The sequence below is a fragment of the Alligator mississippiensis genome, chromosome 15 (assembly GCF_030867095.1).
Source record: "Alligator mississippiensis isolate rAllMis1 chromosome 15, rAllMis1, whole genome shotgun sequence".
In the NCBI taxonomy this organism is placed as follows: domain Eukaryota; kingdom Metazoa; phylum Chordata; order Crocodylia; family Alligatoridae; genus Alligator; species Alligator mississippiensis.
Window position 1 is genome coordinate 11,038,487 of NC_081838.1, and position 21,679 is coordinate 11,060,165.

At 48.4% G+C, this 21,679-nt stretch overlaps 1 long non-coding RNA gene and 1 pseudogene across 1 annotated transcript; both read right to left on the reverse strand.

The window, feature by feature from the left end:
- Positions 1-1,414: 1,414 nt before the first annotated feature.
- LOC132245933 (uncharacterized) lies at positions 1,415-14,602 on the reverse strand. The gene is made up of 4 exons (XR_009457629.1): positions 14,559-14,602; positions 13,516-13,720; positions 7,802-7,879; positions 1,415-1,584 (listed from the first exon to the last, which is right to left on the reverse strand). It is a non-coding gene; the product is annotated as an uncharacterized LOC132245933 (long non-coding RNA).
- Positions 14,603-16,322: 1,720 nt separating this feature from the next.
- LOC132243316 (NACHT, LRR and PYD domains-containing protein 3-like) lies at positions 16,323-21,055 on the reverse strand (annotated as a pseudogene).
- Positions 21,056-21,679: the final 624 nt, after the last annotated feature.

Here is a 21,679-nt window from a genome sequence, read left to right on the forward strand (position 1 = left end):
AGAATTTGTTTTATGAATCAAAAAAAGATGCAGAACTAATTCTAATGATAAATGTGTGTCTGATATAGGCATTGGGTTAGTTTGTCCACTCTGACAAAGTTCATTCATGTGGCTCTGCTGGCATGCAGAGACCAAAATGCTATTTTTCCAGGACAAACAAGGTTTCCCTGTCTATACAGGAATCGCTGGATGTCACAGACCTGGTTTTAACGCAGCTGTCTCAAAAGACTCCTGATACTGGGGTCTTGTAGGAAGCTTTGTGAGAATATGGGCAGAACATTGCAGTGCCACAGCAATTCCCAGCTGTGGTAATGCTCTTTGAGGGAGTGACCAATTGTCTTAAGGAAGAACAGCCTAGCATTTGGGAAGGGGAGTAATGATGAAGACAAGTGCCTCTGCCTCTGTGCTCAGGTATTCATTAATAGTTCATGCACTTTTCTGCAGAGATCACAAGTTACAGGAGAAGGGAGGAAATCATCATTGCACCTACACTACACATGATGAGAAAGAAGAAGGGGTGAGTGACTTGCCTCTGCAAAGATCTCCTGACTGGCAGCCCAGATCTCTGTGCCCCAGGCCAGTGACTCTCAACAGATTTCATCCCTATGCTCCCTGCTTCAGGTTCCCACAGAACTGAACAGTGTCACAACCCAAAGGTGTGATTTTTGTTTTTGTGTGTGCTTTGGCACCGCTGAATTATTTTCCTGCCGTTTGAAGCTTTCTTTGCAGGGTGCATTTCTTCTTTGCAGCATAGAAATGCACGTTGCAAGGAGTTCCTGCCATTTGTATTAAAATTCGAGCCCCATTATTGGCTAGTGTTAAAATATTCCCACGTGGCGGCTAGCGATTGGCTTGCTAGCCGTATAAGAGGCTTGGGTGGTTTCCGCCCAAGTCGGAGAACTTTGAGCACGCTGCAGAGTGCCTCTACGGAGATTTGACCTGAGGCTGCTGATTGATAGACTGATCACCTATCGATTCTTCTCCCCGTCGCCGAGCGCAATCCTCGACGTATCCCTCTTCCCTGCGTGCAAACAAGGATCCACGGAGCCTCGACAACTCCATGAGAGTGAGAGTTTTGTCTGAGTCCTCAAACGGGGATTGACGCGGAGCTTTACCTGGGAAACTTTCCAGCCTACACCGCGACCATCTACGGTGTAAGTAAACAATCTTGAATCAACCGCTAAGCGTCTGTGCCTAATTCTAGCGTGTCGCCTGCTTTTTCCGACCCAGCGTGTCCGGGCTGCTGGCCACAGCCCGCGGCGCGAAAAAAGGGCCCTGGATCGCTCCCGGCCCGCACAAACAGGACACTTCACATCAACATGGGGGTGGGCCTGGCTTTGGCTTAACTAAAAAATTCCCCCAAACAAGCACATCATATAGAGGTGCTGGTGCAAGCCATGCACCCCTTACCGCAGTGTCTGTAACTTGCAGCTGGGATGTCTCAGTCCCTCGCACAGCAGCTGCACGCCGCCAGCCCCCAGACCACTGTTACCAGTCAAGTCCAGCTCTGCCAGGTTGAGACTGGTGCTGAGAGTATCTGCGAGATCCCCACCGCAGGTATCTGTGAGATGGCATTCCTGCAACCTGCAGGAGAGGAAAAAACACGGAGGAGAGATATCAATGTGTGAAAGGGGCTCCACACATCTGCTCTGACAGGCGGTCCTACCCACCAGCACTCTCCCTGGCCAATCAGCATGGACACTGGGACAGATGTCCCACCTCCTTCCCTGTCCTGTGATTCACCAGTGCTTCCCAATGCCTGTGCTGCACCTGTGGCCAATCAGGATTAAGAAGGGCCTAACCACAAAATCTCTGCTCCTGAGCAAGCAGCTCCTGCCCTTGAACCTTCCCCCTGCCAAATCAGAAGGCAGCACTGGAAGGAGGCTGCCCCTGAAGTCCCTCAAACTCAGTCTCCATCAATCTGGTGGGTCCAGCTCTGCCCAGCCATGGAAGGGTGCAGGCAGATCAGAGCTGCTCCTGGTGCAGGAGGAGCCTTCTCTCTAGCATCCATACAGGAGCTGGGAGATTTGCTCCCCCAAGCCCCAGCACCAGCTTTGCTATTCTCTGCAGACCCCAGCCCTCTCCTGGCTCTGCCTCCCCACAGCCCATTCACTCCCAGCTCTGTGGCCTGGGGAGGCAGCTGCCTGGCCCAGCACAGGAAGCAAATGACTAGAGTGACCACCTAATTGGGTAGGTGCAGATCAAGATCCCCGTGGTGAGGAATGGAGTGGGAGCTGGTGGTGCTTCCCATCCAGGGCAGTGCATGGTTCCCAGGACTGGGGTGGCATACTTACCCCCCTCCCCAGATGTGTGCGCAGAGTGGGGAGGATGTAGGCTGCCCACTGTGGGCTAGGGGCTCCCTGCCCTTCTGCCTTTCCCTTGGGAGCCCCATACCAGTCACACACCCTGCCTGCCCGGCAGTAGTGTTGGCAGTGTTGGCATGGGGTTGTACCCCACACTGCTCCTGGGTGGGCAGGGAGCCTGTAGTCCATAGTGGGAAGCCTACATCCACTTGTGCTCTGTTCAGCTCTGGCCATGCTACCAGCTGCAGGGGGGTGGGTCATGAAGAGGCATGCATGGGTCCTGCCTTTCCATTCTAAAAAGGAGGTTACCCTACAAATGACCCACTTTTCACTGGAGATGAACAATGAAATGGAGACATAGATAGAGCAAAAATGACTGCAAGGCATGTGAGGCACTAGTGTTTGGGAGAGAAGAGACCCTGAGAGTGCCTAGAGTCTAGACGACATGAGTTTGTCGGGAAGGCCTGAACCACAGCTCTGGGGCTGTTCTACATGGAAAGTGGTACTGTTGGTTCCTCACACACCACCTGGAAGCCTGACTGCCGCCTCCTGTCACCTTGTTTTCGGTCCTGGCACCTAACGTGGGAGAAGATGAAGGGCACTTGCACTCCTTACAGGCATAGAGGATGGCATAGTGTCCCTTCTTTCCAAGCTATGAGCCCTTTCTCCAGAGGGAGTCTCTACTGGTTCTTTCAAAAGGAATTTCTACCTTTAACATACAAGGAACTTCAGGCCCTAAATCCCCACTCCCTCCTCTGAAACCAGGAAGGGGGTCTAAGATAATCTTAGTGGGAAAAGCTCTGACACCACAGCTTAGAGAGATCAGGAAGACAGAACAGCAGACATTAGGTGACTCTGTTTCCCCACATAGCATGTTTCATAGTAGCTAGGGTCAGGAGGAACCTGAACAGATCATCTAGCCTGACCCCCTGCCACAGGCAGGAATGAATGCTGGGTTCACAAGACCCCACACAGGTGATCATCCATCCTCCTCTTGAATATGCCCAAGGTAGGGGCGAGGACCACCTCCCTTGGAAGTTGGTTCCAGATTTTGGCCACCCTAACTGTAAAATATTGCCTTCTGAAAAGCAGCTGGAGATTGAACCCCGGACCTCCTACACGCGAAGCAGGCACTCTACCACTGAGCCACATCCCCCAGCACATCCATTAGGCTATATCCCCCAGCACATGTGGATGTGACTTGGCAATGATACAACCTGCAGGAGCAAAGAAACACAGAGAAGAGTGATCAGGGCATTAAGGGGCCAGTCACGGCTGCCAAGCCCAGCCCAGACACCCAGCTTCCACTGAGACAAAGCATCAAAAGGAAAGAGGGGGAAAGAGGTGTGTGATGGCCAGAACCAAAAGAGTTAACGAGCAACTTATAACAAAAAGAAATCTGCTTTTTGAAGATATTTGAAATAGCACTTATGAAACTGTTTCCTGTAGATGTTTCCGACCTGTCTGAAATATATATAGCTGTTGCATTAATCATGAAATTAGCATAAGCTTAAAAAGCAGAACTAAAGAATATAACGGCAGACTTAGCTGATTTAATAATTTTTGCTTAGAGTCAGCAAAATTAATGAACCTAATCACAAGGTATAATTAACATAGTGGGTTAAACTTGAGTAGGGACATGTTAATCTCAAACCCCAAAGTGCTGTGGTGTGATTTGTTTATTGGGTAAACCCAAGCTTGGGCAGTAACTTATTGTAATAATTTCTAACACCTTTTAGCCCCATAAGATAACAGCTATAGAATAAAATTGCGAATGGCTATACAGCCAACAGATTAGCAGAGACAAGATATAAAAGAACATGCACGTTAAGTGACCCGCAGGAAGGACGGAACAGAAGGGTCACTGCTGTCCCATTCCCCCGGATCTCTCTTACTCCCTGTGAGTGAAAACCAAATCCTGACTGAGGGATCTTCCCCCGGTTCTCCTTCTGACAGCGTAAATCAGAAACGCCTGACTTTGCTAAATCAACTTGACATGTACCAAACTGAAAGACTATCAATAAGTTGCTAACCAAGTGGAAACTCTTGGTTGATTTATCTATCTGTTTTTATTATCACTGTCAATTTTAACTTGTATTATTATGTTGTTTATTAGCTTAACCTCTTTACTAACTATCATATGTACAAACTATATCTTTTGTCACTATAAGTAAAATTCATTCTTTTTTTATAAATAAAACTTGTCATTACTTTCCTCCCAACATCACCTCCTCAATCCCAAACCAAAAAGCCCAGTAGTTAATAAAGTTGCAGTACTCGGTCAGTCGACAACTAAATGAATATACTCACAGTACCCAGCTGGCCTGTGACAGAGGTGTCACATCCCAGGACAAGGGCGCTTCCCAGGTCATGGTGGAGAGTAAAGACCTGGTAAAACAGGCAACCTGTTTTTCATGCTGTCAGGGCCTGCTCCAGAGCCTCCAGTGTGGATCTGAATGGAGAATGTAACTCCCAGCTCCTTCACTTCCTGGCACAGTTGCATCCTGCTGAGAAGTGAAGGCAGCAGGTGGCTGTGGTCATCTGCCAGTCTGGCTGCTACCTACTGCCACTTTGCCTTCCACCCTCGTGTAATAAATTGGTGCCTGAGGGCCGCTGTGGTTCCCCCTCACAGATGCCTTTTCCTCTCCGGCTCCCACTGCCACCTCCCAGGGTCTCACCCTACTCACCTGCCATGCCTTGAAGTTAACAGACAAATGAGTCTCTCTCTTTTTCTCCCTGTGTACTTGTTCCTTGGGCCTTATCTGCCTTATAGGCTACCTTTGTGGCCTCCTCCCGCCCTTACAGCCACTTCCATGCCCCACAGGTGTCACTTGGTTGCCAGTTACTCCTTTGTATAGGCTTTGGCCTTCTTAGTCTTAGACTTCAGGTTGCTCTGACTGTAGACTGATAGCCTAGGCCCACAGGCTCTGGCCTGGCCCTTCAGTCTCAGTGTATTGATGGCCCCTACCTGCCCCTAATTCCCCCTCTGGACTCAGATTCTGGTCTTCAGCCACAGGCTGTCTCTGTTGTTCCTCTGGGTTAAGGACTGGCATCCCAGGGCATTTGTACCACCATGATCTTTCCCATTTATGCTGCCACAACTGCATTTGTGTTTGCACGAGAGGGATTTCCTGCTGCTTTAAAAGTCTTTTCAGCATGTTAAAGTAAAACTGCTCAGACATGTTTTATTTTGCATCACCGCTGCTTACCTTGCCTTATCTATGGCTTCATAATGTGTAAACAAAAAGATGTGTAATGAACCTCTTCCAGTCAAGACGGGGACAGCTGGGGGGGCAGTGGCTTGGCATTGAGGAGCAACAGAATGGGCAAAGGCAGGGCACCGGCATGTCAGTGATCTCCCCTGCATGACAGGACTATAGTTCCCAGCATCCCTCAGCTGTCCGGGCTTGGTACAGTTTCCATGAGGACCCCTGACCGACCCACAGATCACTGTCTCATCTTGGGGATTCCAGGGGCATAGTGTCCTTTCTCCATCAAGCCAGAGTTTCTTAACACTTGTGTGGGCTTCTTACCAATTGCTCAGGTGCAATAAAAATGCATATTCCCTTGTCTGTCTGCCTGCCTTCTTTTTTTTTTGTGAAGTAGCAAAAATGCCTGTCCCTGGGTGGGGGGATTTCATAGACATTAGGGGTTGGAAGGGACCTTGAGAGATCATCGGGTCCAGCCCCCCCACCATAGGCAGGAAGTCAGCTGGGATCAAGTGACCCTAGCAAAAAATATATCCACCTGGTTGGGGTTGTTTGTTTGTTGGGGGGAGGGGGGGGGGTTGGGGGGGAGGGGGGAGAAAGCCCCTCAGCTTCTCTAAAGAGACATAGCTCAGCCTGAGGAGGTGCCAGTTGTCCTCTTTGAAATGTAAAAAACAAAAATCACAAGGAGGCAGGCAACAGTGGTGACACCTAAGAGGTGCACGGAGGTGCATGTGCACCTCCTGAGAGCGCTGGTGCACCCCCTGACAGGCAGCGTTCCCCATTTAGGTGACAGGCAGGAATGCCAGTGCCCCCTCTGCGAGCACCGGCCAGGAAGTGGGGGTGCCAGGTGAAGTGCCACTGGCACTTCTGGGAGCACCACTGGACCACCCCCCCCGCAGTTGGTGAGATTGGCTGTGGGGCCCCTCCCCAGTCAGTGCCTCCCCCCAGTTGGTGAGATTGGCCACAGGAGGACCACCCCCCAGTCACTGACTGGCCACGGGGAGCATATGACCCCCAACTCAGGTGGCACCAGTCACCCATGGCAGGCAAGGTTCTTCCAAAGCCAGAAGTTACTGGGCTCATCCCTCCAAAGCTGCTTTTCAGTTCCTACCTCTTGGGAGCCCAAGAGCAGCTGCAGTGAAATGAGCCTGGGGCAGTCTCACTGATGTCCTTCATGGATGCAAGTATTCCTGCAGTCCTGGGTGGGATGGAGCTAGTTCAACCCAACAGAAGGCCTCTTGGCTTACTAAGCATGAGCCACCCACATCCGCAGTCCCCGTCATGTCCTTTTCATTCCCTCCAGATTGACAGGGCTTTTATGAAGCCTGGTGTAGTTGAGGCAGGCAGAGCAAAGACAGCAACAAATAAACCAGCCTTGGCTCCCCTAGTGCTCTCTGGAGCTGGCCTGCAGCAGGTATGTGGGAGCAGGAGTGCTGCAAGTGGGAACCGTACTCTCTGGAAAATGCTTCCTGCCATATTGTGCATTTTTTTTATTAACTTTCTGACTTCCTGACTAGCTGCAATGAGGAGCTGGACTCAGCAGGTGCCGGTGCTGGTCCTCTGAGCTGTCAGAGCTGCTATGCACTTGGGGGAAGGGGTTCTGTGGAACTGCCAGTGCAAAGGGGCTTGCTGGTAGTCACATCTGGTTGTTATGGCTCTGATCAAGGCTGAACACCAAAGAAAAAATGACCCTTGTACACTGATGTTAAACACACGTGTGTGGCTGCGCATTGTCACACCTGCGTCTGGCAATTGCAGTCTTGCTGAGGCCAACGCTCTCTATAGCAGGCAGTCTCAGAGAGGCGTATCCATCCTGGATCCTGCCAAACAGCTGTTCACCCAAACCCAACAAGAGGAGTTGGAGACTAAAACAGAGCATGCTCCACAGCTAAAATCCAACTGTAGAAGGCCTTGTGAGAGGGACCAAACTAAGCCCAGGCATTGCTGTCTGATCCAAATACCAGACCCTCCTTGTGCTAAAGGCATTCCCTGTAACAGCAGCTGTGGTAGCAAGCAGGGTAGAGAGGTGAGAGTGGAAGGAGAAAGAAAGAAAGAGAGAAGGGATGGGTGGCACCAGGAAAGCAAGGGGGAGGAAATATCCACTACTGCAGCACCACTGAGTGACGTGAAAGATCAGATGGATAGAAATGCAAACACAATCCTAAGTGATGGGATAAGTCTCTACCCTTGTTATACCAGCCTGGGACAGCGAGATGCCTGCCGTGCTGTAGAATTCCTGGGGTAACATCAGGAAGTGAGGGGTTTTTACAAGAAAAAAAAAAGTCTTACCATATTTTTTTCACTTTGCATTGTGGGTCCTTCAGTGCTTCACACAGCAGGTAAATAGATGAGCGCTTCTTCTGTTCCCTGCAAAGAGAATAGACTTTGTTTGATCTGTGGGCACAGATCTTCATTCCATTCCTTCAGCATTACAAACCCATCCTAGATAGAGGGATCAGACATTACATGTGAGCTATTCAACAGTTTAAATCTGCTGAACGTCTAAAGCAAATTGGATCAGGTAGCAAAAGATGTACCTACAGGCAAACAGAATAGGTTATAATTAGTGGGATCAATTCATTGTTTAAACTTGTGGTAAATTTAAGCATTCAAATGCCATTCTCAGCACACACACACCCCTCCAGTTTTTTTTCTTTCCTTTTGTGTCACCCAATTGTTTGATCATATCTGGATATACAGTAAAATGTGTCATTTATTTAACTAACAGTGCTGCTTTTAATTTGCTCAAAAAGTCCAAAGTTTTCTGGGTTTGCTTCCAATGTCTAATATGAGTTGCGCTCTGGTAACTTGGGTATACACCCCTTCTCCAATTGAAGGGGATTGTTAGCTGGCAGGTGGTGTGGGGTGGGAAATGCAGACCGCTCAGTTTCCCTCCATCCCTATAGAACGAGGCCAGGACAGTCAGGGGACTTAAGTTAATGTAAATCAATGTGTATATAGTTATCACAAGGGAAAGGAACATGGATATAAACATATGTACAATGTGTGTGTATATACACACACACACACACATTTATAAGATATCTAAACCAGTAACATAATCAATACCCTTTGGGTAAATGACATAAAACCTTATACCAGTGCTCCAGATACAGGTGTCACAGGTAAGTATCTGATCTGAAACAGATAAACCTCAAAGATAGACAATCCTGAGGGGAAACCCCAATGCCCTTAGGCTTTTCCCAAGCCCTACAAAGAAGCTGGTAACTTTAGGGGGGGCCCTCTCAGTGGGACCCCCCCCTTTTAGGAGCCCTTAACTAACGGGGGGGGGGGGGCAGGAACTCCCCTCCCCTGTAGGAATCCTCTTTTCCTTGCAACTCACGGCTCCCAGGCCTGGAGGGTGGCCCTCGTTCTCTTCATCAGGCTGCTCTCTCACATGCAGTGGGCTGGGGGGTGCTGTCCCCTGAAACTGGGCTCCTGCAGCCTCTGGCTTGACCCTGTCTGCTGGCTCAGTAGCCCAAGCACTGTCTGGCTCTCTGGACTCAACCTTTTGCTATGGGTCGGAGGCCTGGGCTGCCTTGTGCAGCACCAGGCTCTGTCTGCTCCCAGACCCTCCATGCAGCGCCTCCTGCACTGAGCTCCCAGCCTCGTTCCGGGGGTTGAGGACCTGAGCCGCTTAAGTGCTCCAAAGATCCTGCTCTGTGCACCGTGCCTCTGGCCACTCATCAGAGGTTGCAGACCCGAGCTGCCTCACACAGCTCCCAGGGTCTGGATGCCATGTGCTGTGCTGCACACCAAGAGCCTAGCTCTGGAGCCATCTGCCATTTCCCGCTGATGGAAGTCTTCAGGGGCGCTTCTGGGCTTCTGCTTTGCAGCTCTCCTAAGACTTGCTCTTCTCTCTCTCCTGGACGTGTTCCCCTCATGCTGGGCATGCAATTCCTTTTATATTCTCTAGGGCTCTGCCCCTGAAGTTTTCCAGACCCTAGTGTTGCAGTCTTCAATCAGGTCCACTGGGGGGGGGGGGGTGGCGTGGAAATCCTTTCCCCGTCCCCCAAATAAAGGAGCATGACTGAACTCCTCTTGCTGCCTCCTGATTGCGGGGGAAGAGCTCCACCAATCAAACAGCAAGATTTCAAGCCTGGGACTCAACCCAAGCTCCAAAAGGCAAGTCTGCTACAGAGTAGTATCAGTACTGAGCAACTGGTTTCACTCTGCAATTCCAACCCTGGGATGGGGTATAGGGGCCTATGATGGCAGAGAAAGGATTAACAGGAGACTGGCAGCTCAATCAGTTATTGGGAATGCACAGGAAGTATATCAGATACTTTAGTTTTCAGATTCAACTGGGAAAGATTCAATTTTCCTAAAAGAAAGAAAAGGTCTGTGAAGAGTCACTCTGTGTGGCCAGATCTTGTCATCCCTATTAAGGGCTCTGAAGTGTCCTGAACTAAACCAAAGCTGGTAGATGATACTGGGAAGTCTAAGACACCAGAGGCAGAGGAGCTTTAGCTAGGAAGAACCTTGGGAAGAAACTAAGCAGCAGGGTGGTTGGATGTTGTCTCTGAAGGGAGCCATATGGGAGTCAGGAGTAAAGTTATTCTGTAGTGCAGGGCTGTCCAACTTCTAAGCCTCCAGGGGCTGCACAATGCACCCCAACCCTGCTGTGTGAGTAGGCAAGCAAACATGATTCCCCTCCCCCCCCCACCACTGTTGCACCACATGGGCATGTTCCCCTGGCACACAGACCTGATCCCCTCTCCCCAAGGTGTGACTATCAGCTACCCATGATGCTGCACTGCTCCATCCCCTGAGTTGAAGGTAGGAAGTAGTATCCAGAGGAGGGAAAGCTGAGTCAAAAGACACCAGCTGCTATAAGAGAAATGTAGGGAGCGCTGCCTGGGTGAGAGTGCAGGAGCCATATATTAACCCCTCATAGGTTGCATGCAGACTACAGCCCACAAGTGAACAGCCCTGCTGCAGTGGATCATGAAGAAAGAGCAAGCCCAAGGAGGCAGCCCTGCAAGGGGGTGTAGCAGAATGCCATTGTCTCCTCACCTGTCTGCCAATCTGGTTGCCCCAGGTTATGGCTAGTATGGTTACCTCAAGCAGGTACAGGGGGAGTGAACCTAGTCTCTTTTGTTTTAGCCCCAACCTCATGGCAGGGGGTGGGTGTGGTGGGCAAGTTTGTTATTACCCTGAAATAAAATAGTTTTTTGATAGCATACTGTTAGGTTAACAATAATTTAGATTATTGAAAAGTATTAGCTTTGCAGCTGAATACAAGGCATGACCTGTGGCCTAGCAATGCTGCTGACCACAAGGCAGAATAAATAGCTAAGCCAGCCATTAGCTTATGTTAAGTAATCATTTTAACCATGTTAAACACTTTCTGAGTAAAATGCAGCAAGTGAATTTGTATAAGTCTATGTGCTGTAAATCAGCTACAGCAAGGAACAAGACAAGACAAAGAAGCCATTGTTCTAAGTACAGTGATCGTGTCCTTAAGAAATACCGACTACTGTGCAACTTGTTGCTAACGTATCATAATGTTACTGTTACTTAACTTCGGCTTTTTAAAAAGTGCTAGTTCAGCTTAACAGAAATATGCTGTTATAAGGATTTGTGAAGCACCGCCCAAATATTGCTTTTGTTAACCCTGTATTCTTGCCTTGTTGTAAAAAGTATAAAAGAACGCGCCACCCTTTGGAGGGGGGGGGGGGGAGCATTTTGCCTCTTTGCTGGCTTATGGTCATTGCTTGAGCAAATAAACTGTAGTAAAGCCTTTACTCGTGTTGTCTGGTTCCTATGCAGCTAGACAATGAACTCCAGGGAGTTTTCTCCCATGATATGGGCAGTAGCTCAAGAAATGTCAGTCTCTGAGCTGACCAGTGATGTTCTTTAAATTGATTGGTTAACACCCAAAAATACCTGGATTGATTGGATATGGAAGTCAGGCAGCCTGGGAGGGAGACATTCCCAAGGGAGGGGGAACCTGCTCCCTTTATCTCAAGTTTCCCACCCTTGCAGGTCAGATGACTAATACCTTCACCTAGGAAGGTGATATCATTTGAAAGCACTAGGCTTCAGCCAGTGGGGCTGATCCTGGTGGGAAACTTAGTGATGAGGTCATGAAAAGTTATTTAAGAGCCCTTCTTCCTGGAAGGAGCTGAGCCATCTTGGGGGGAGGATGTGAGTAACTGACCAGGCAGAGAGCTAGGGATCTCTCTGGAAACTCACTGACCCACCATAAACTGCCTGCCTCCAGAGGAAAACTCAGTCAAACTCTGGATGATACTTGTAAGTAAACTACTTGAAGCTTATCTAGATACATACCTTGCTGTAAAGGAGATGCGTGATCAGAAGCTACCTAGCCACACTGTTTGCTCTAAGGTTACTCTGTGATACAGCCCTATCCTGTACCCTCCCTCAAGCCTACTCCCTGTACTTAATAAAGTTCTCCATTGTACCAAGCGTGAACTGACTGGGAGTGGGAGAGTAGCAAGCCTTGTTGTCCCTTAGTTCAGTTGACAGTGGGAGGCTACTTTTACTGCTGCAGGCTAAAGGAAGCACCCCAAGTCCTTGCAGTGGGTTGAGCACCCTCAGAGTCTGTAAGGCCTGTGCATCCCAGAGGGCCATGGACAGATCAGGACTCCTGGGTGGTGGCAGTGGTACCCCCATGCTTGTGGATGTACTCTAGGAACAGGGTCAGCCAGATTTGAGGCAGCTGAGGGAGACACTTGGTGCCTGGTAGTAGGTTGGGTGCAGTGAGGTGGATGGCCCAGTGCAGGAGCACTCCCTACTGGCCCGCCACAGGTGGTGGTCCAGAAGAGCTAGGAATGTATTGGGAGTCCCACTGGAGCTAGATGTTGAAGCCCAGATTGAGTGCAGGTTCCTTAAATGGAGTTTGGGATTTTTCTTAAATGCCACTGGAGAACACCACAAAGAAGCTTCTGCTATCCCTCTCTGGAGAGCAAAATGAGATAGAAGCAGGGCCAGATCCAAGAAGTTTGGCAGTGCAGTCACAGCCCCTTCTGCTGCTGCCATTTCTGTCTCTACCTGAACCAGGCACAGGCGGAACCCCAGAACAACTCCTGCCGTACTTCAGTAGTGGGTTGGGACTGTGCAGGGTGCCTCGTCCAGCACCAACTCCCTGCCTCCACCATCCAGTATCCCACACTCCAGGAACAGACTCTGGAAGGAAGAACCTGTGCTCCTTGCTGCCACTTTCCCTGGATGATGCAAGCACTGGGGGAACCCCACAGCTGCTCCTGTCCCACTCCACCTGTGCAAGGAGTAAGGCTTGACTTGGAATAGTGGCAGTGGCAGACAGTGTCCTCCTCCCAGCACCTGCTTCTGGCCAGTGGGGGACATGCAGGCTGGGGCTTTCCTACATGGGGAAAATGTTCATGTGGAAATGGCATCCAGCTGCTCTCCGTTAATATACAAGAGCTCCCTGGATACATATAGGAGCCTTTCTAGTCATATCGCCCCTATTCACTGTGCTATCTCTTCCCCCAAGGAGCCGAGGACCATAAACAAGTTGATGGCCCAGCACCTAGGACAGCAGACCAGAGCTGTCCTTGAGACACAGCTCCTCACTCTGTGCCCTTCTCCTTCTCCCCCACCCCCCATACTAACCAAGACTACCTGTGAGGTGAATGATGACAGTAGATTAAACTTGTGGTAGAGCCAGGGATAGTCAAAGTCTAATCAAAACAAGAGGTGGTATGCAATAGGATGGGCAAGATAACACTTGCTTGTGGAAAAGCTGGTTGCACCAGGGAGCTTTGACTGTCTCCCTCGTAGGAAGAGAGCACAGGGCCCAGCACATGGTGTGCTAAGATGAGGGTTTTGGAGTACCCCACAGAGGGGCATGGCTTTGAGGCACATGCCCCCTTCCACTCCAAGACTCCTACCCCACTCCATAGTTCAGTGCCTTTGCACTCACCACTGCCCTCAGGGTTTCTTTCCAGCTTCCCACCCATCTGTCTGGGTGCACCCTGTTCCCGTCTCCTCCTAAGCAGAGGTGGTGGATTGAGTACCTGTTCCATTATCAGGAGGTATCCAGGTATCCAAGGAGGTCCAGACAGACCTTGTGCAAGGTCACTATCTGAGACCATGCATACCAGGTAGGAAAATGATATTCAGTGGCCAGGAGTCTAGTGGCCCATTTGAGGTTTTCTGGGTCCATGAACAGGTGGGACACTTGGAAAAGGTTGTGTTGCTGACCCAACAACAGCTCAAAACCTGTAAGTAATAGGAAAGATTGAATAGGGCAGTACAATAAACCAGGTCAACTCTGAAAGAATCACAAAGGCTCTGGGGACAGAGGTACCAAGAGGAGCTGAGGATGTTTGTGGAAGCCAAAAAGTGCAAGACACTGGCAATGGACAAACAGGCTATAAAGGAGGATTTCCAAAAAAAATAAATAAAAAATAAAAAATTCATTCCCCCCTGGAGCAGCAGGTCATTGTGCTTGGCCTCCAATCTTGCTTTTGACCCACACCAGCCACCCCCAGCCTTCCAGCAGTGGAGGATTTACTAGGGTCAGGACTTGCCCCTCTCTCTCAGGCTGAACCCCCTTTACTTGGCTTCTGGCCCAAACTTCAGCCTCAGGCATACAAAGACCTACCTTGGCCTACTTCCCTTCACTCGGGGCTCCACACCTCTTCCCCCTTTACTTAGGGCCATGGGGCTTTCCTCTCCAGTAGGCTCAGGTGTCCATAACCATGCCTGGCCTCACCTTTCCCTCTCGGCATCTTATACCCCACAGGGCTTAGGTGGCTGCAGCCATGCCTGGCCTCCACTCTCCTTCCTTGAGGTCTTGCACCACACAGGGCTCAGGTGGCCAAAGCTGTGCCTGGCCCCACCTACCTCCAATGTTATGCAAACCCACCCAAAGGTGAAGGCTAGGATTAATGTGCCCCTACCCACCTTTCACCAGGGTGATCACTGGCCTGGCATTTCCTGAGGGCTTCCACACCACTGAGAGCCCCACCAAGCCACCCACTCCCAGCAGGGTGCAGTTTTAGGTCATGCCCAGGACCAGGAGCCTCCAAACCATTCCCTATAGCTCCTCCCTTACCTCCAGGATGATACATAAAGCCACCCAACCACACCTTGTTGCTGCCTCCTCTGCCACTAGGCAACTGATCTGATTATATAGACAGCCAGGGATCTAACATGGCTGCCTCAATCAAGCACCTGCTGGCTGCTTGGCTCTGGTCTTAAAGTGGCAGGCGCCAACAGTGTCCTGCCACACACCTTCCCCCTTAAAATGGTACTAGGGGAGGGGGGGTTCCCCTACTGCTTCTCCAAAGCAGGCTCCCCTCAAAGCCTGCAAGAGCCCTCAAGTGGCAAGCACCCCCAAAGGTGCTCTGCCACAATGCTCACTTAAAAGAGGCATGTGTAGATGTGACCACAGGCCATCAAGTCCATTCTCCAACCTGATAATATGGGCAGATTCCAGAGTTAATGTTTTACAAGGAAGTATGAGTGACATCTCTGTGCATTCTTTCCTTTGTGCACAAATTTCACCCTGAGGCCTCTGAGGTTCAGGCTCCCAGGAATTGCACAGTAACCAAAAGGGCAGGGGAACACAGGGGCTAAAGCAAGACAGCAATGGATGACATCCTGGATGAGCTGAAGTATGGGACAAGAATTTTTTATGTAGTGATGAGAAGGAGAGTGGTGGAAAAAACAAGAGCCAGAGCAGGAACAGGAGCAGTAGGGTGAGCCCAACAAAGAGCAGGGAAAAACATTTGGAAAAAAGGAGTGATGAGGGGGACAGGGACTAGTAAGCCATTCAAGGGCTGTCTGCCTCTCATTGTCAGATGTAACTAACTGTAGCCCCAGAGCTTGTTCGGACCTGCTGAACAATAGACCCTTTTTCCTCCACAGCTCTTTATAAGATCTTCCAGGGCACATGCCCCCCACCCCAGATGCCATTCAGAGATATGTAAGCAGGAGGGACCCCTTCCCCCATTTCCAGCACCCAAGCTTCACCTGAGGCTCAAGAACTGAAAGATGACCTATGTTGGGGAAGGGGAACAGCCAGGTCCCCCAACTGTATTTCATTTTCCCAGTGGGGAGCTGGGATGGGCCAAGTGAGAACAGACAGTAAGCTAGTGATTGAGTAGAAGATACAATTTCTATTCCTGGTACTTGTTTCTCCTGTAGCACCTGTGAGTAGTTGTCAAATGCACTGTCAGTTGTCTTTTGAGTTTGATGACTGCTTGTTTTGCTGAGTTGCCCTGTCCCTGCTTAGTTAATATTTTGCAGCTGCTTGTTTCATCACACAGCAATTACCCTTTCTGTGCACTTTTCCCACCAGTGTGCAGTTGTTATTTTTCACAGTTAGCTGGTATTTTCAAGTGTGGCCAAAGCAATTTTTTTTGCCCTTGGTCCAAGAAATGAATAATTATTTTCTTATTTATTCCTGCATTTTTGCTTTTATAATGTGTTCATTTTCTCCATTTCTGGATCCCATAGTGTGGTCTGTGTTTGTCTGGGAGCCCCAATGGTCTTTCATTTAGTTTTCTATTAGCTCAGGGGCAGGCAATTATTTTAGTCAGAGAGCCACTTAATGAGTTTTGGTGAGCTGTTGAGGGCTTCATGCGTAAACACACCCTTGGTAGTCTCCCCACCCCCTGGTCAACATATTGGAACTAGAAGTCTCCCTCCCCTTGCCCCCCCCCCCCAAAATACTCCTTTTGGGAGGGGGGGGTTGCCATCTTAGAACCAGAAACCCCCCCCCCCCCCCAAATCATACACTAGAAGACCTACTATAACATATTTTAATTTTATTACAAAAAATATTTGTTATGATTTGTACTTGTGTACTGTTTATAGAAGGGATTGCATAATAACTCAAAAATAAAGTCTTACTCTTATATTGTGTGTGTGGGGGTGTGTGTGTAGTAGGGTGTATGAAGGGATATGTCAGGGGGTGTGGTTGTGTGTGGGGGGCATAAGTTATGTTGGGGCATGTATTTTGGGGGGTAGGGTGTGCGGGGTGTGTGGGAGGGTGTGGGATGTGGGGATCCCCACACGCTCCCCTACATGGACATGCTATGGCAGAATTCCATCTGTCTCTCCCCAAACTCTGCTATCTGACAATTTGGTTACCATGCCTTTGAGTCCCCTTGGTTTGGCTGATTAAAGGAGATCACTATTTGTGCGTTAGACTGAGGGAAGCACCCCAAGTTCTTGCAGTGGGTCAAGAACCCTCAAGGACTGCTAGGCTTGTGTTTCCCAGGGGGCAGAGGTCCAAGATCAGTCCAGACTCTGGGTGGTGGCAGTGTTACCCTCAGGCTTGCAGGTATGCTACAGGAAGGGGGTTGGCAGGACATGAGGACCAAGGTGGTCAGGCATGGTGAGGTGGGTGGCTCAATGCAGGAGCATCCCCTACTGGCCTGCCACGCATTCAGTGCAGGGACATAGGGATGAGGGGTCTTCCCCACATGCCAAACTTTATTTCTTACAATTCTGCAGAACTTCTGAGAGCCTGTGCAACCCTCAGCACTGACCCTTATTAGCATAAATGATCATTCAAGATAATTTTCCTTTCTAATGAGTTGAACTTCTGTGAGCCTCCAGTACTGCAGGTGGCTGTATAAGCCCCTTCCTCACATACTTGGCCCACAGCTGGGAAAAGGGTTCTATTTTCCACCTTCTCCTTTCCCTTCCTGCTTTTAGGTTGTGTATTTAGAAGACATTCTTCATTTCCTGATCATCTAAATGATCGTTTTGGTGTCTACAGGGCACTTGTGGTACTTAAGTGTTCTGGGGGTACTCTATTGTTTAATGCACGGCCCTGCACAACTGCATGGCTACAACAAAATGAGAGTGTGAGACCATATCCCCCACTACTCCACCCTGCTCCCCCTGCTGCCAGTATAAGCACTGTTCTCTGGCACTCCTTTTGAAGCTGGCCTACTGGGCAGCCACAATCAGGAAGAAGATGGGATATATTTGGCACCTGGAATAAAGGAACAAGACAAATGTGGCTGCTAACCTAGAAGGAAGGGGGAAGGATGGCACTGAATACTTGTTTCCAGTTAGGTAGATGCTTTCTCTCCTTCCACTGTCCTCCAGGCTTTTCTCTCCACAAGGACTGGAGAAATGTTGGAGAAATGAAAGGGGACTGCCTGACATATGACTTGGTGATTAAAGTGCTGTTTTGGGATGTAAAAGAAGACTGTGGTTCAAATCCTTCCCAAGACCTCCAGCAACCCAAGTGACTATAAAAACCATGGGGTGAATGAGGGAAAACCATGCACAGTTTTTCCCTCTGTCACAGGTAGTTTGATAACTACAGGTTGTGGACAACTTTGTTTTAAGGATCCTGAGCTCACTATAAATCCATCAGGGGCACATATATAGGATATGGCTGATTTCATGCATGCTTAGTCAGGAGGACTATTTAGTCACCTAGGTAGGGAGCACTATGCATCAAGTAGTATAGTTCCCCTGGATATACCAAAATACCAAAAATATGCATTTGATTTCCAAATCTGGTCACTTGGCTGGCTAGGAAGAAGATAAATTGCCACCCCTTTGGCTCATAGACACACTACCACTCCAAAGTCTTTCCATCCTTCCAGGAGCATGGAGTGGTTAGAAACAAGGGGAAATTGCATGGGGGTGGCCTTGAAGTACTGGGAAACATGGGGTTTGCCAAAAGCAGCAGGTGTCACAGAAGAAATGCTGGAGTGGGACTGAAGATATTGGAGCAGTGAGGGGAAATGTTGGGATATGCAGAAGTACCGAATAAATTTTAAAAAGAGGGTAATTTAAAGGAGGCAGTCAGCTGTGCAGCAAGAGAATTTGGGAACTGCATCCGATCCTAGATCATACTCTATGTAAGATCCCCCCGCCCGATCCTACATTGTCTGTCCTCCTTCAAAAATTGCCCTTTTGGAGTTCGTGCTAGTCATTGCATGGTTCCTGCATCATCTCCCCATCTCTTTAGCTTCTGAGACCAAGGTCGATGCCCACTGCTTCATGTGATAAGTCTGCCTATAATCTACAGGCACAAAGATGGGGAATAAGATGCTGCAAGTGGACTAACAGGAAGCCAGTGGATTTCGATGGCCACAGTTGTTGCCAAGGGGATAGGAACAGAGGAGGGGAAAGGTGGGTTGTGGAGCATGGGGAGGCAGGGAAAACAATGTTTTTAATGGATGCAGCTTCTGAAAAGCCACCTTGACTCTGTCATGTTTGAGTCCTATATCAGAACACTATCACCCTCCTTAGAGTTATTACCACTTCACCATTAGGGCTGGAACAGAGCACTTGAGGAACAGAGCACACCTGGACTGTAGGACACAGTCAAACACCTTTTCTTTGCTAGGGTAAACCTTGAGCTTAGGTCAGGCCTTGTGAAAAGGGACTGCACTCGGCTCTACAACCACTGACTCCACTTTAAAGAATCCACTCAAGACCTGTAAATGTCACCACTTCCTCCCACTGGACGTCAGCACTCCTATTCATTCTCCCATCACTCACCACTCACCAGTTTGTGGGCTCCACTGCCATGGTTAACATGTGACCAATGACAATGTCACTGGGAAGAGGATGCTTTTGCAAACCTGTTTTGGGACAGCCTACAAAATATGGTCTTGAAATGATGCTTTATAAGTCAAGTAATACAGATGTAGCTGCTTCGGGGGTCTTAGGGAATCTTCATCCGTGCCTTCCTCCGGATCCTCAGACACAAATGCACAGGAATTTAGAGTAAGTGATTCCAGTTTCTGGCAGTTCTTTAGACAGAATGCAAGTGCTACTTGATCCAGTCTGGTAAATGTATAATCATCAAGATGTAGGTCAACGAAATGACTCAGTGCATTTTGCACAAAATTTCTCTCTCTTATTTCATACAAACAGTGAAAGTCCTCAAGCTGCGGAATTGTTTCAACCTGCTTCTGACTAGGGAAAGTCTGTGGTCTACGAGACTCTGTGAATGAGGGGGACGGACATGTTCTGGGTTTTGTTTTAATCCATTTTAGTAATTTGGGTTTAATATTCAATGAAATTTTGCAGCTGAGTTTCTCAATAGCCTTCATTCAAGAGACCAAACAGAAATCTCACAGTTAACATTAAATAATTTTTTGATTTTCCATAGTCAGCTAACAAGGTTTTCAAATCTTTTATGTCATTTCCCGTGTCTCTGCCTGGTCTTCTTCATTCTCTAGAGCATAAAACAAGGCAGCAAAAAACTCTTGGAAAGACAAGTGAATGAAGCTGTAGAGACATTCCTGGTCACTGGCTTTTCGAAAGAGGTTCTCATTCAGAAAGCGTGAGTCAGATGCATCTAAGCCGTGTTTCTTGAGCTCTTCAGCCTCAAACAGGATCTTCTGCCTGAAGATTCCCTCTGTAGCCAAGGAGCAGAGTTCCTTCAAGTTGGCTCGTATAGGTTGCTTTGAATTTTGGTCACAACCCTTCAATAAATTGTGAAGATAGAGCAGGTAGACTCCAGTGATTGTTTCTGAACTCTGTGCAAGATCTTCACCTTCATCCATCTGTTGCTCTAGGACAGTACAGATGATCCAGCACACCATGGGGACAGAGCACATGGTGAAGATCATTTCATTTTCTCTTACAAAATTAAAGGCTTTTCTTGCTCACTCTTTATCCCCAAAATATTTGTCAAAGTATTCTCTCCTCTCAGTTTCTGAAAAACCCAGTATTTTTACACAGCGTTCATTTTCCAACAATTCATTCAGCTTCTCTAAGGCAGCTGGTCTTGTAGTAATGAGTAAGTAGGATTTCTGAAGCACTTTCTTCCTGAATAAACTGCTCAATGTGATTTCCACTGCTTTCTTCTCATGGGGATCAGAACACAGGTTGTCTTCTGGCTGATCCAAGGAAAATCTCAGTTCATCAAAGCCATCAATTATAAAGAGGATTTTCTCCGGACACCTTAAAATCTCTGCCATTGGTGCACGTTCATCAGGACAGTTTGTTAAGATCAAATCCTCAAGACTTCTCTGCTCACTGCCTAAGTGAAATCCCCTACAATGTATGTAGAAAACATAATCAAACTTATTCTGATAAAGCTCTCCAGATGCCCAGTCAAACATGATCTTTCTTGCGGTCATTGTTTTTCCAATCCCTGCAGCTCCCAACAGCACCACAAGTCGCGGAGTTTCTCCATTTTCATCACGTGCAAATAAGTCACTGAGGGTGAAGGATCTCCTTTGCTCACTTGTGGTTTTTATGTATTTCTCTCTCAAAGTCATTATTTCATGTAGATCTTTCTTTTTGGCATGTGGGTCCTTCACAATGACCAGTTTTGTGTATCTGTTGGTTAGATTAACCTTCTCACCAAGAAGAGAGTTCCTGTCTTTTATGTATCTGTAGTTGTTCTGTATACATCTCCCTGTAGCCTGGGTTAGAGACATAAAACATTATATACCCTGCATTGGAAATTCAAAGGAATTAAAGAAAAAAAAAATAAATCAGTAATTCTTAATTACTGTTGCAACTTTAGCAGACATAATGGTGTCTTACTTTTGTATTGCCCGTTTCCTCATCAAATATCCCCAGTCGATTAACTGTGGCCCTGGTCTTGTCGCCCATCTTTATATCAGTAGCCCCACTGACATAAGCGCTACATAATGCCTAAGGCTATGGAGTGAGGAGGAGTTGGATAGGCAATTGTTACAATTTGGGGAATGTGCGGGAAATGGAAGAGGTCTGGGTGATATTATCATATCATATTTCCCTGGGACAGTAAAGTGGATGTGTTGTGTCCACCCCACACCCCCTCCCCGTTTCCCCCACTGGTATCTGGCACTTGGCACCCCCCTCCCTGCCTCTGCAGGGTTTTTTCAGGGTACAAAGCATTCTGAGTCACACTTTTGGCAAGCACAATTTGCTTAAAAGTTTGTATAATCCATCTGTCACTGTCCTTGATGGCTGAGCTCAGACTGCACAGGGGTGTGCTGAAGGAGCTGCCTGAGCTGAGAGCCTAGTCCTGATGATTTCTAGTTTTCACTTCGTTTAAAAGAAGTTCAGGTTAGACAAGAGGGTCTTGCAGCAGCCTGCAAGACACTGCCTCAGGTGTGACTTGGAGGAGACAGCTCCATCTCATTCACAGAACCGTGCTCTGGGGAAACTGAATTTCTTGCCAAGATCTCCATCCATTTCCTATTTTCCAAACTGTTACCCGATGTGAGCTATTTTTTATGTCAACTAGCAAAC